Here is a 15226-nt window from a genome sequence, read left to right as displayed (position 1 = left end):
ACCACTGCCCCGGGAAAGCCACCTCCTCCGCCTGGATGTCTGGAAAGGGGTGTGTGCTCCACTGCTCCAGGACCCACAGGGAAACATACATAGAGACCCCGGCCCGCAAACTTCGCCGATTCGATGAGGCAGGATCTTTCAACTTCCATCTTTACATCAGTTGGAAGAAGCAGAAAAGGAGAGGAATTTTATAAAAAATAAAAATGAAAACAAGGAGCTTTTGATGTCTCCTCTTATATCTCTGCTCTTCCTCTACTCCCCCTCCCCTCACGCCCCCAGGCCACTGCTTCTTCCTGTTTCCTTTATTTTGCTTTTTGCTCACACATGCCCCTGAGTAGACGTCATCTACCACTGTAGTCATTTTAGTATGGACCTGCCAACCTCTTGCTGTGACATCTTCCTCCCCTTCACACCTATGCCTGTTTTCGTCTTACTCTGGCATGGTCAGGTTGGGTGGGCTTCTCAATGGCTTTTTGGATTACCCATCCAGACCCACCCTCCGTCCCCCTTCCTCCAGACAGCCTCAGCCCGACCGTGCTTCTCTTGGGAGATTTTCCTGTTCTCCTCCTTCTGAATATTTCCTTCTAGCTGGTTTTTGGTTTGGTTTGGATTTGGTTTGGTTTGTTTTCTGCTCCTTACCTGCCCTTGCTAGACTCTGTGTCCACCTTTGAATTGTCTCACGCCATACAGGGTCTAGCGCACGTCAGACTGCGTGCATGAGTGCGTGCGCGTGCGTGAAGTGCGTGCGCGTGCGTGCAAGCTTGCCTGCGAGCTTGAGTGCGTGCCTGTGTGGTTTTCTGCGCCTGCAAGGTTTTCTGCGAGGGTCTGTGGATACTACTAACCTGAGAAAGGTTAAAGTCTCCAACCTACTGCTGAATCCTCGGGGAGATTCCTGTGCCACCCATTGTACCGCCTCCTGAGAGAACTGGTTGTGGAGTCTTGTCCAGAGTGTATGAGAAGGAAGAGAGGTAAGAAGACTGGCCAGGCCTTGCCTTCCTGTCAAGTACCCTAGCCTTGTGCTGTGGCATCACAGAGGAGAGGCCTGAAAAGAAAAACAGAGGTAGTGGATGAACCTTTCTCTGGGATACTACTGGGGAAAGAAAGAAGGCCAGGATCGAGGGGTTGGGGTTCAGAGCCTGGCAGCCACACAGTTCTGGCTATTCACCCCATGGTCAGGAGGACACCAAGCAAGATTTCAGAACCCACGAGTGGGGACAGGAGACATTGTAAAATGTTCAGGACCTAGCCTTGTGAGCTGGACCTTTTGAATCAGGGAGGGGAGGCCCCATAATGAGTCCCCAGCACAAGACCCACTCTATACCAAGACAGATACCCAATAAAGGAGGCTGCTGGCCCTGGCTCTAAGCTCCAGGCTGCAGTGTGTGCCCAGTTGCTGCCCAGGCAGGGTCTGCCCAGACAGAGCCAGTTCTATGCTCAGGGGCTGATGATCTACAGGGGAAGGGGAGTGCTCTAGCCTCTTCCCAGAAGACCCTCTTTCCTTGAGCCCTGGCTCCCAGGCCATGTCCTCCAAGAAATAAGGCGGAGGACAAAATGGAAACAGAGAAGGGAAGGGAGAGGGAAAGAAGAGGAGGCATGATAAGAGAGAGCAGTGTGCTGAGCGAGGCTCTGAGCACTAAAAGCTCCGGCTCACTTAAACAGAACAAGAGAACTGAATTGAATATTGAACACTAGAAAAGATGAGTAGCACTAAACTGGGCTTTGTTACCTTCCAGGTTAAGTCAGCTGCAGGGGGAGGGGGTGGCTGAAGGAAGGGATCTGGACAATGACAAAAACATCCCAGAGATGTATGTAAGCCCCTCCTACCCTTCCTAGTCCCGCCCCCTGCCCCCCCCCCCCCGCCCCCACTCCTCTATAGCAAATTAGGTTCAGCTGCTCAAGCTGCCTCCCTCCTGCCCCCGCCCCCATTCTCCCAATTAAAACATCTCTTCAGTATTTCCTGCATACAGCACCCTTAATATTAGGTCTGAAAACAATTTGCAATCAGTTGCACTAATTAATCTAATTGAATTTAATTTCCCTTTCTTGGTGTTAAGGGTGAGTGAACTCCATATGCTGACTTATGTAAAGTAATATGCAAATTTGTATCTTGAGCCCAGGGCCCTGAAAATGTTTCTGATTACTATAAAGGCTACATTGAGGCCCTACATAAGTGAACCACTCCCTGCGGTTTCTGGTCTGACACCATGCTCTCCCAACAGTCCATGCACATCATGTCTCCTTGCTGTGACACTTGTGACTGTCACCCTTCTTTCTACCCGAGACTATGCTGCCAAGTCCCTCAAATAGGTTCCTGGATATCTGGATTGTAGTCCACTTTAAGTCTTCAAGAGCTGAGCTTTGTAATCCTCTCCTCAAGGCCCCTCATAAGCTCAAGGATGACCCTTATATGTACAGAGAAAAGTTTGATGGTGAAACTGCCCTTGGGGACATGGTAGGCAGTACTTTGCCAACTGTCCTGTCTGCCTCCAGCAGAGGGCAGCTTCAAGCTAGAATGCGGGGGGTAGGGGTGGGGGGGCAGTCTCAGTCGGGAAAGTGGACAGAGAACAAGTTGGTATCACTAGTGATGAGATGGCAATGGAGAAGAGGGTCATGAGGCTGAGTCCCAGGGTCTCTTACAGAGCCCTGCATCCAAGAGCCACCAGGTGGGGATGTGCTGAGAAGGTACACAGGGGAGCTAAAGCTGGGACTCAAAGCAGGCTGTGGCCAGGGTGCTTCAGCTCAATTAAATCCTGATGTCTTCATTCTAAATTTGCTTCTAAATATCCCAAGGTAGGAAAGGGGAATTGCGTGGGGGTATTGAGAAAACAAAATTGGGCATGAATCAAACAGTTGTTGAAGCTGGGTCATGGGTTATTTGGGGTTTAATATACATCATTTTTTCCCATTTGTGTTTGAAATTTTCCTTAACTAAAAAAAGCATTCTAGTAATAAATCTGGATCTAAAATCTTAGGTTTTTTTTTTATTCCAACTGGGTGGGACTTTCTTGTCACCTCCTGTCATACCTGGGCCAGTGTAGATGAAGGCTATAATCTCACCCCACCTGCCCAGGCATGGTCAGAGAAGTGCAGTGTGAGGTGAAGATGGGTGAGGGCATGTTGTTCTAGCCATCTGATGGTTCTAGAGCTCCTTGGGTCTGCTTGTTTGTCCAGAGAAAGGGCAGCAATGGTAGAAGCAGGCTCTAGCCAGTAAAATATCAACAAATATAGACTCGGGGCCAGGACATTTTGGAGTTGAATGAGGCTGTGAAGAGGCAGACTTGCAAATAGAGGTCTCAGTGATTTTTTTCCAAATAAAAAACATTAAGAGTTTTAATCAGTGTAGGACCAATGGACAACAGAAGACAAATTTTTCTGAAGACAAATCAGACAGTTTCCTTCTTACTGAATATCTGGGGGGGAGGGGGGAGGGAGAGGGAAGTAGCTCAGAGATGGTGTGAGATTGCTTGGGTCAGCAGCAGCAGATCCCAGAATTGAAGAATCAAGGGCAGCAAAGAGGAAAAGTAAGTGGTTCTGAGACAAGTATCATGTCAAGAAAAGAACACGCACCCAACTGGGACTATTCAGGGTACTTCAGAGAGAGGTGACAGTGAGAGAGGAAGAGGCAGAAGTCACAGGTGTACAAGTGTCAGAGCAAGACGCAAGGAGAGTGAGGTCATCCTGGAAGACTGGAGATGAGGAAGCGAGCAAGCAGGAACACTCAGAATTCACTGGACAAGAGGAGGAAATGTAGGTGGAGGCAGAGAATCAAAGAGGCAACTCGTGTGAGGAAAGCAGAACCAGAAAAGTAGCCACGGAAGCTGCAGAGAGCCCTGGGAAACGTATTTACCCAGTGATGCAGCAAGAGTTTGAAGACCATGCAAATGCATCTCCTTTGGTTCTCAAAATTATGTAATGCTGGAGCCTTCATTTTCTACAAAATAAAAGCCATTTCCTAGCTTAGATCTGTTATCCATGGAACCTATCTTCTTCTAGAAATGACTTCCCCTCTAGTGTGTGAAGTGTACTTGAAGCATTTCTCAAGGGTGTTCAAGAGCAATGAGACACTTTCCAACTCAGCCTCAGGTGGCGGAGGCATTTATTAATAAGAATGAATCCATACCACCTCTCAAGCGCCCCCCACCCCATTCCTGCTGTCTGTTCCTGCATTCCCTCCCTCAACCCTATCTCTCTTCCCACCTCTCTACCTGATCCTCCCAGTGCGGTGAAAACTTCCTAAAATATATGAAGGCGATGGTAATGCAGTCTCCAAATAATGAGAGAGACAAAGTCCCAACCAGCCATCTCTTGTCACCAAATGAAGCTTCCGGTACTGGGACTGGGTTCCACCCAATTGGGTTGTTGGCCAAAGTGGTCTCATGGAAATCCCCAAACAACTCAGACTGTTGCCAAGATAATAGGTGCTTTCCACAAACTGACAGCAAGGCCCTTTTGTTGAAGACAACACCCACACAACTTGTTGATCGTGGGGAGGTAGAGCTGGTGCCTACATAGAACCTTCATCCCTATATTCTAGTGTCTTCGGTATGGGAAGGTACTCTGCAGGCTATCAAAAGAGAAATGTAAATACCAATCCAGCCACAAACCCTTTGACCTACAATGCTGTCCTACCTGAAAATTAGGCCAGGGTAATGGTGGCACAAAGCTTGTAGGAGTAACCAATTGATGTCTGATTTGACTTAAGGCCCATTCCATGAGATGGTACCCATACATGACACTACTTGGGTGACCAAGAACTAGAGATTAGGTAGCACAGAGACCTAGTGTAAAATCAAATACTGGTCTAAAAAAAATTAGTGATAAAATGACTCCTAATGATATTCTGCTATACTCATAGATCAGTGCCCTACTTAGCCATCATCAGAGAAGCTTCCTCTCACAGCCAGACATTATATATAGAGAAACATCTTGGAGCACACAGCTGTAAATGGGATGTCTCCATCAAATCCCTTTCCTCAGAGCTCAGGGAACTCAGTAGAAGAGGAGGTGGAAGGAGTGTGGCAGTCAGAGGGGATGGAGGACACCAATAGAACACGCTCACATGAACTCACGGAGACTGAAGCAGCAAGCACAGGGTCTACACAAGTCTGCACCAGGTCCTCTTCATCTATATTATAGTTTCGAGTTTAGTATTTTTATGTGACTCCTGAGTTCACATAGTGGGCAGGTTTCTGATTCTTGTGCCTTCTCTTGGGACTCTTTTCCTTCCGGTGATTTGCCTTGTTCAACTTCAGTTTTGTTTTACCTTACTATATTTTATTTTGTCATGCTTGGTTGTTATCTCTTAGAGATCTGTTCTTTTCTAGTGAGAGACAGAAAGGGAGTAGATCTGGATGGGAGGGAGGGTGGGAAGGAACCAGGAGGAGGGGGGGCTGTAATCAGGGTATATTGTATGAGAAAGATTTTTTTTTTCCAAAATATATTCTTATTTCCAAAAAGTATTCAAGAAAAAAAAAATGAATCCATTTGAAAAGGCATAAGGTAGAAGGCAAAGACTGATTAGTTGAGGGCAATTCAGAGGGACCCCAAAGGTATGTCTAGACTCTCTGTCCTTTATGTAGCACTTTATTTCATTATTGCTATCTGTGTGTGTGTGTGTGTGTAGGGGGAGAGTATTCATGTATGGAGGTGCACATGTATTCATGAACATGTGGAGGCAAGAAGTCAACTTCTTATATTGTTCCTTAGATGCCTGCCCACCTTGATTTTGAGATGCTCTTTCTCTTGGCCTGGAACCTGCCCATTTGGCTAGGTTGGTTAGCCAGCAAGCTGTAGGGACCAGCCCCTGCCTCCCCTGTCAGGGCCACTCAGTCTAGGTGCTGAGAAGCCTGGTGGCCTTGTGGGCGTAACTCATTGGAAGACATTTGCAAAGAAAGATTCAGATCCAAACATTAGTTTGCTGAGATCCTCTTGTAAGCTACGGTCTTTGTGGGTATATTTGTCTGTGTGAGAATTTTTGGCACTGTGGGGAAGATAGCCAAGACAGCTTGTGAACAGAATCCAAGGCACATCCTACTACACATCTTGCTAGCAATTTTTTATTAAGAAAATCACCGCCGGGCGGTGGTGGCGCACGCCTTTAATCCCAGCACTCGGGAGGCAGAGCCAGGCGGATCTCTGTGAGTTCGAGGCCAGCCTGGGCTACCAAGTGAGTTCCAGGAAAGGCGCAAAGCTACACAGAGAAACCCTGTCTCGAAAAACCAAAAAAAAAAAAAAAAAAAAAAAGAAAATCACCTTCGTTTCTTTTCAATTTCTGCAGCATTTTTGTGCGATATACCATTGGAAATTTAGCAGTAAATTTTGATTAAGAAGTAGCTGGTTATTATTGCTCCAGAGGGAAAATACACTCTAGTGCCTAAGGAATCCAGTCCCAAGCCCCCTGTTCCCTCTCATCTTATTTACTATCTTGCAAGGCATTGAGCTCCCCCCTCCCCCCGTGTTCAAGTCTCCCCTTATCGTTAGATGCCCCCATTGATTTTGCTGTCTGGTCAAGAAAAAATTTAGCTTCAACTTTTGTTGAGGTTTTCTTGTGTGCCACACAATGTGTTTGGCATTTCCACATCCTTCCTACAGCTTGATGCTCAGTTATTGAGGCTATTGTAAGGCTTGAGCAGAAACTGGAGACGTAGCTCAACAATATTGCAGCTGCCTGGAGTGTGAGGCAATCTTGACATTATCCTTAACACTAGAAGAGGGGGTAAAAAGGAGAAGCTGAGTCCTACTATAGGTTAGAAGGTAGAAGAATCCAGGTTAGAATCTCAGACCTCCTGACTTCCCAATCAGTAATCTTCTTGATCTTGATTCCCTATGTACTATGGTGAACAAACTCTTGTTTGGACTACAACAGTAGTTAGAATGCTATAATGGAAAAGAAACCTTAGTCCATCAGTCCTGGGCAAAGATGGTTATATGATATGGACCCAGCAGTGTGGGCACTACATGTTCCAAATGCAGAGGCTAACACAGCAGTGTTATGTGTCGATAGAACTTGCAGAGACCTTTAACTCTGTGTTTGAATGGGGTACCCTTACAGATATTCTCATAGGCTAAGTTCTATGTTCTGTTTCAAGTAGGAAATACAAGTTATTTTACAAGCCTGTTCTGATGTGTCATGATCAGAACTGATATAGAAATGAACTCAATGAGTTCAGTATATAAATGATCAGGAAAACAGGAATGATAAAGATAGATGGAAAACATGAATGATAAAGGTAGATAGCAAAGGGACAGAGGATATCAAATGGACAAAAGAAAAATTGTAACTGGTGTTTGCCTCTAATAATGTCAGGGTAGCTTGCTTTAAACTAACTTCTATATATAGAATTATAAACTTGAGAAAACACGTGTACACATACACACACACACACACACACACACACACACACACACACTGTTTGAAGGTACCAAAAAGAGTAAAAGCAAGAAGAAACTGGAGAAAAGTTATCTATGCTGATAAGATATTCACAGGTATTCACCTGCTTGCATCTCTCTAGGATACACTATGAGAGACAAAACCACAGATTCTTATAAGTCTTCAGGGTCAGGAATGTGTTTCAAAGCTTCAAAAGCCCATGGAAATTGAGGAGAAAGATACTGTCACAGAGGAAGTGACAAAATACAAACACTCAAAATACCGTCATAAGTTCTCCACCGATTATATTTGGTTTTTACTGCACAAGGGATTTGGTGTAGCAGGTTCACATAGTCACATAATATACTTTAACTATGTTCACACACACACACACACACACACACACACACACACATTTCCAATTCTGAATTGATTCAAGTTTGTACATGGAGAGGACTTCAAGTATCCTAATTGGACATGTAAAAGAATGGAGTTAATATCCATTTAAAGAAATATAGCTTAGGATTTGAATTTAGTCAAGTTAATTACCTGATGCAATATTAATCCAATGCACTTGAAAGCAAGAAAACAAGTCAGAGTTTCTACTGCTTGTCACTTATCTGTTAGACAGTTGAAAGGTATAGGTCCACAAAATAGGGATTGTCATATACAATATGTCAATAGAGAGCACCCTTAATACAAACTGACCCTGTTGTTGGAATAGTTTTTTTTTAAAGTACTTAAAACAGTTATTAGAAACTGTGAAAACAGTGGAAGGAAAACACACAGACAATGTATGAAAAAATATGGGCTCTCAGAGAATAGATTACCATTTTGAAAGAATCAAGTGTAATATACAGAATGAAAAAACAGTAACAATTTACATTTTAAAACGTATTGATTGGGATGAATAGAAATTGGAGATGATATAAAAATGTGCTAGTAAACTTACATCAGAATAATAGAATTTATTCATGGTAAAGCAAAGGGGAAGAAAAGGTTAAATGTCCCATGGGATCTCAGAAGTCTGGAGAGTAACATAGAACCAGGCACACATAGCATGAAATGTGTGAATGTAACAGAAAAAAAGAATGAAGCAGAAAACAAAGTTGTAAAAAAAAAATGGTTACATATTCTCCAAATTTCAATTTCAAAGCTTCAGTGAGTCTCAGGCAGACTAAATAAATAGGAAGAAAAAAATGCACTCCTTCATATCATAAAGCAATTCTTGAAATGTAAACTTTTGAAATCAGATGTATGTCCTGTTAGCTATTGAGGTCACTATAAACCTGACACAAAGAGATCTGATAAAACCTTGATAAGACAATGCTTAGAGATGGAAACTGGACTTTACAGAAATGGGTAAGCAGCACCAAAGCTGGTAAATCGGTGAATATTAAGTAAACGTATAAGGATGCAAATGTACCCATATATAATATTACATAGATAGTCCAAAAAATACATTTCACAATCTGACCATGCCAAACTTTGCATAAGAGTGTTACAGGTGACTTTGGTTTTCTTTGCTCTCTTACTTTCTAACTTTTCTGAAAGACACATTATCGTATTTTGAAGGCAGGCCCCCAGTTTGTGCACCAGTGATGTACCAAGCAACATTCTACGTTCTGGGAATACAGAATTCAGTAAGACTGACACAATTCCCCAGTTTTGTGGGCTCTAACATTCTTGTGAAGAGAGCAAATACAGTGAAACCCAGCATTCTAAGTTGTGAACAATGAGTATATAGCTTGATGGACAGATGCTCAGGGGGAGAAAAGAAGGGTATAGGGCACTGGTTCTCAACTTCGTTTAATACAGTCCCTCGTGTTGTGGTGACCCCTGACCATAAAACTGTTTTCGGTGTACTTCATAACACAACTTTGCTACTGTTGTATGAATCACACTGTAGATATCCGTGTTTTCCAATGGTCTTAGGTGACCTCTGTGAAAGGGTGATGGGGGTTATGTGCAGGGTTTGTGTGTGTGGTTTGTTATTGTTGTTGTTTAGTTGTTGATTTTTTTTGTTTATTTGTTTGTCGAGACAACATCTCACTAGGTAGCTCTGGAAGGCCTGGAACTCTCTCTGTAGACCAGGTTGGCCTCAAACTCACAGAGATCCACCTGCCTCTGCCTCTTGAGTGCTGGGATTAAAGCTTGTTGCTTTAATGTTTTAATTGAGACAGGATCTTTCACTAGGACCAGAGGGTTGCCTGTTAGGCCACAATAGCCAAGCTAGTGAGCCATAGTATTCTGCTTGCCCGTTCCCCCTGTGCTGGGATAAAAGTGCACACTACTGCACACAGCTTTTATACAGAACCTGGAGCTGGAATCCAGGTCCACGTGCTTGTGTGGCAAACACTACCCCACTGAGTTATCTCCCCAGCCCCAACCTAGCAGTTTTTAACAGGACTGCGAAGGTCGGCTTGATAAAGATGCAAACGTTTGAATAAACACTTGGAGGATATGAATGAAGGACCAGTTTTGTGGGCAGTCTTCCCAGAAGTTCAATGGTGCATACTAGGACCCTGACCTCAGAGCAAGGCAGGGAGGCTGAGGGAAGTAGATGAGGATGAGTTTGGTGAAGGAACAGAGCCTTGGTCCTGTGGGTCTTCTCGGCCATTACAGGCTTTGGCTTCTCCTTTCCTGAAGAAGCTGCTGGGAATGGGATGAAGGAGCAGCATGGTTTGACCTATATCCTCAAGAGTCACTCTGAAGATGTGCCAGAGGAGTAGGGCCAAAGTTAGGAGGATGTGCAACAGTTCAGGCACAGAGTTGTGGCCCCTTTTTAAATCACGAAATTGACCCTCACCGGGATTGTGTGTCTCATCACACTCATCCATGGTTGAACTGGCATTTGAATCTAGGACCATCTGCCTCCACATGCAGCAGTCCTCTGCAAACAAAAGAAAATGGGGCTCGGAGTTCAAGTGTGGGCTTCCTTATTGCCAGGGACCTCACACTGGGGAGCTCTATCCCCCAAGTCCTGTGCCATGCCCGTGATAGACGATATATGCTGTCTTTCCACCTTTCCTTTCCTGTGTTGCCAGCCTAAAGGATGGAATGAGTAGTACAGCAGTGTTGAAAGCACCATTGGAAATCCCAGTGTTGGTCTAGAGCGGAGATTCTCAACCTGTGGGCCTCTCAACCCCTTTGGAGATCAAGCGACCCTTTCACAGGGGTCCCACATCAGCTATCCTACATACCAGCTATTTACATTACAATTTATAACAGTAGCAAAGTTAGTTATGAAGTAGCAACAAAAATAATTTTATGGTTGGTGGTGGGGCGGGGGGTGGGGCACCACAACATGAGGAACTGTATTAAAGGGTTGGAGAATTAGGAAGGTTGAGGACCACTGATCTAGGGTACTTTCCAGGCTTTTACAAGCAGCCTGGAGTGCAGCTAAGAGCCATTGTAGTACAGGGTGGAGAAACTGAGGCACTGTCAAACCAGGAAAGCTACACCCACCCCAGTCACACAGCAAGTTGGATACAGAGCCTCCTGTTTCTCTCACTTTTGCCCAGGCACCAGGCATTAGGGTGAGGATGCTCTCAACCTTCCCGGGCTCTGTTCTCCAAAGGGTCCTGGCCCCTTGATGGGGTGAACACCACAGTAAACCAGCAAGGCCATGGTGAGTAATTGATATTTTTTTTGCATAGCATCCATCAGGAGACAAGCCCTGGCATTTATTTAGCAGCAAGTGATCGTTATCTGGGAGCAATGTTCTTCCCACTGACAGTATCTTCTAAATAAGGGTCAGCCATCAGCCCTCTGTCAGCTGCTGATTTCTTCCTGTGGCATGATAAACCTAGGATGGTAGTGGGAGCGGTGGTCGGGATGGAGCTGTTAGGGGACGGCATTTTTCCACGGTGTTGATTTAAATGTTTTGGAGAAGATGGAGACACTATACTAGGGGTATCCTCACTGCAGTCCCCAATATCACATACGTGCGCACGCACACAGAGAGTGAGAGCGAGAGCGAAGTTGATGAAGGAAGTATAGAAATTATTATTAGCACAACCTCTATAGTAAATAGTTTAGGATTCTGTAAAGGTTAAACATGGAGTTACCACATGATCTAATAATTCCACCTCTGGATATATAACCAAAGAGTTAAAAGTGGGCAACTACACGGATATTTGTGTATTCATTTAATAATCATAGCAACTGTAGCCCAAAGATAGAAGTAGTTTCTATTCTACTTCTTTCTACAGATTCTACAAATTTCAGTTAATGAATGAATGTACGATATAGTGGAATATTATTCAGCATTGGAAATGGAAGGTAATTCTGACTTAATTTGTTTCATGGTTAAATGCTGATGACATGCTATATGAAATAAATAAGAAACCAGGTGGTAAGTGCTATGAAACCCCATTTGGGTAGAGTTGTGTGAACACTCCTATGTAGTCACATAAGGGAACAGAAAGTAGAGTGGATTTAGAAGACACTCGGGGGAGGGGGGTGACTATTATTTAATATACATTGCTGTTGCAAATGAAGAAATGTTCTGGAAGTGGACAGTGGTATCTGTTACATGACTTTGTGAATGTACTTAATACCATTGAGTTGTATATTTAAAATGGTAAGTCTCACATTGTGTTTATTTTGTTGCAATAAAAAATAATGGAAGGGCGATTCTTTACTGGAGAAGAAGGATAGCATGCAGACTAAAGGCTGCCCTCACTGTCGACCCTGAAGATTACTGTCTCTTCGGAAGTCATTAACTGCTTGTCAAGACAGTGGCATCTGGGATGCTCAAGAGTGGTCACATAAGAAACAGTCTCTGGTGCTAAAGTATGCCAACAAGATATGGATTCCATTTCAACTTCCAGTGCTGGAGACTGAACCTAAGTCGTCACCCACACTAAGCAAGACTCTACCACTGAGCTGTGTCCACAATTCCCTTTTTACTTTTTGTGTTGATACCAGGCCTTACAAAGTACTCAGATGCTGTGGGATGGTCTGTATGTCAAATTGCTCTGATTGGTTAATAAATAAAACACTGATTGGCCAGTGGCTAGGCAGGAAGTATAGGTGGGACTAACAGAGAGGAGAAAAGAAAGAACAGGAAAGCAGAAGGAGTCACTGCCAGCCACTGCCATGACAAGCAGCATGTGAAGATGCCGGTAAGCCACGAGCCACGTGGCAAGGTATAGATTTATGGAAATGGGTTAATTTAAGATATAAGAACAGTTAGCAAGAAGCCTGCCACGGCCATACAGTTTGTAAGCAATATAAGTCTCTGTGTTTACTTGGTTGGGTCTGAGCGGCTGTGGGACTGGTGGGTGACAAAGATTTGTCCTGACTGTAGGCAAGGCAGGAAAACTCTAGCTACACTCAGACTAGCCTTGAACTCACTTTGTAGCTTAGACAAGTCTTGAACTTGTGATCTTCTTGATTCCACCTCCCAAGAAGCCCATCAGGTCAAGTTTAGGATTTGATTTCTAAAAAACAAAGGATTTATAAAACTTTGTCCAGAGCCCATTGAGTGCCCGAGGCACAAAAGCCTACACCCATATTCAAAGGAACTGAAAGAACGTGATGGAATCTGATCGGGGGCCCTTTAAATCATTCCATGATGCAATTTGTGCCACATGTTTCTTAGGCTTTTAAAAGGCAATGTTCTGTGCTGATGGTCCCCCAGGCTGTATAGATAATTGTAAAACAAACTCCATATTCCACTGACACCCTTTCTAATTACATCTCACCTTCATTCAGCTATTAAAGTGATAGATGGTAGCAATTACATTGAACCCCACTGAAAACCCTCTATCTGTGACGCGCAGTGACGAGAACATGAGTTATTTATCCAGAAGCTGGGAAGAGAGGCAGCCAGGCTGCTTCTGAGGGAAGAGACATCCCTATGTGACCACCCTCAGTCCCAGTGTCCCTGGAACAGAGGCAAAAGGAAGGGAACAGGGGCCAGAGGACTCCAGTGTCAGCTTCCTGTTGTTCAACTGGCCTCCCCAAATGCCCACCTGGTGGAAATCCGAACCTGTGACAGTTTGTTGATACCAAGTTACTTAAAAAAAGTGTGACCACAGTCAGAAGAGTCTTCAAATGTCCAAATACTCCCACCATTTCATATGAGGAATAATTGACGGAAACAAAGAATCTGACCCTGGGGTGAAGAGACGTGGCCGTCTCTGGGCTTCCCAAGATGAATTGGGCATGGTGCATCCACACTACCCAAGGGCATGCACCCATTAATGCAGACAACAGAAATCCTGTTCATCTTGGCTTGAACAGCAAGGGAATTTACTGGTTTGTGAGGCTGGAGGAGCCGAGGTAGTTGGGCAAACATCGGTGGCTCAGTGGTAGAGTTCTTGCCTATCATCACTCTTATATTCCATGGCTCAGGTTCCTCCGTTCTAGCCACACTGTTAGCGACACTGTGGGCTTTATCCTGAAGTGGTTTCTCTGGCACGATTCTCTGCCCTTCATGTGACATTAAGAACAATAACTGGCTTCCCATCACTATTAGAAGAGTGAGGAAAGATGTTAGCAATGGAGGAACTATCAGCGCCTTGATTTTTCTGTCCGTGGTCCTGAAACCACAGATTCTCTGCATGGGCCCTCAGCCCAGACACCTGCTGTTCTCCAGAATATTGTCAGTACCTTCACATTTGCCTTAATGTATGCAAACACTCTCTGTTAACCTTCACTTAAAAAAACAAATAAACAAACCCAAAACCCAAACAAAACAACAAGTAAAAAAGGGTCTTGATATGTAGCTCTGACTGGCCCAGAACTCGCTATGTAAACCAGACTACCCTTGAACTCATGGAGACCCACCCACCTCTGCCTCCTCCATGCTGGGACTAAAGGCATGTGCTACTACATCTGGCTTGCATACGCATTTTCATTCTCATTAAACAGTACACACAAAAGAGAGGAGCCATGGTCATTTTACTGATAAATGAACCTGATAGGCCGGTTGTCTCCATCAACAGCATACAGCTTGGCTGACGGCCGGGTTGACATGAGAACTTAGAATGTGATATCATATCTGACATGACATCAGAACTTCTGATCAAGTCGAAGCATTCTGGAGTCCTGCTTTGAAATCAGAGGGCCAAGAGGCTGAGGTGTCCTCACCTGGGCACATGCACATCGGAGAAGAGCTGAGCCAGACATGCCCCAGCATCAGAAGGAAGATCCTCTGGGCTGTGTTGACTCCTGAGGGAGGCTTGGGTGATGGGCACTCAGACTTCAGTGACTCTCCTGTCTTTCCTGGGTATTGTAACCTCCACCCATGTCCTTGCTAATATTCTTAATAGAGATGCTTGCATGGCTAAGATACTAGAGGGCCATGATAAAGACTGGAGCTTTTTCCTCAAGTATCTTCCTTCTCAACAGACACTCAAGTTTCTTGTGAGCCTGATGGGAAGCCCTAAGGATGCTGTATTCTATTTGTTCCTTGGAATGGGTAGGAAGGCAGGAGTTAGCCTGGAGTTCGGACCGCATCTACTGGCGTGCTTTCTAGACCCTGTCTAGACACACAGCTCCTTTGTCTTTACAGTGGCTGTTCTCTAAGTCATTTTTAGCTTGCAATGATACAGAAAAGACTAGCGAAATGGAAAAGGAAAACTGGAAAGCAGTACTAAGGAAGGAGTCTGTTATCCCCACTGGCTTCTGACAACCAGTTAACATATGAAGCGTGTTCTGCGTGCCAGGCCCAATGGAAGGCTCTCTGTGCATGTTATCTGGGCGCTTCTTGCTGGAAGCATTGTGATGAGCCAGAGTGTTCCATCAGCACTGAGAGGTGCTGCTACCAATCTGTCACAGCCTGCCTGTTGTTTGCAATGTGTATTTCAGCCCGAAGTCGGTGCATATTAAACACAGTGGGCAAAC

At 44.6% G+C, this 15226-nt stretch overlaps 1 long non-coding RNA gene across 1 annotated transcript; it reads left to right on the top strand.

Moving 5' to 3' along the window:
• The first annotated feature begins 793 nt into the window (after nt 1–793).
• Nucleotides 794–13494, top strand: LOC121825149 (uncharacterized). The gene is made up of 3 exons (XR_006067278.2): nt 794–968; nt 10894–11000; nt 11584–13494. It is a non-coding gene; the product is annotated as an uncharacterized LOC121825149 (long non-coding RNA).
• Nucleotides 13495–15226: the final 1732 nt, after the last annotated feature.

Source organism: Peromyscus maniculatus, chromosome 22 (assembly GCF_049852395.1).
Source record: "Peromyscus maniculatus bairdii isolate BWxNUB_F1_BW_parent chromosome 22, HU_Pman_BW_mat_3.1, whole genome shotgun sequence".
NCBI classification, from domain to species: Eukaryota; Metazoa; Chordata; class Mammalia; order Rodentia; family Cricetidae; genus Peromyscus; species Peromyscus maniculatus.
Note: the sequence above shows the minus strand (reverse complement) of the source record. Positions and strands in the feature narration are given on the sequence as shown.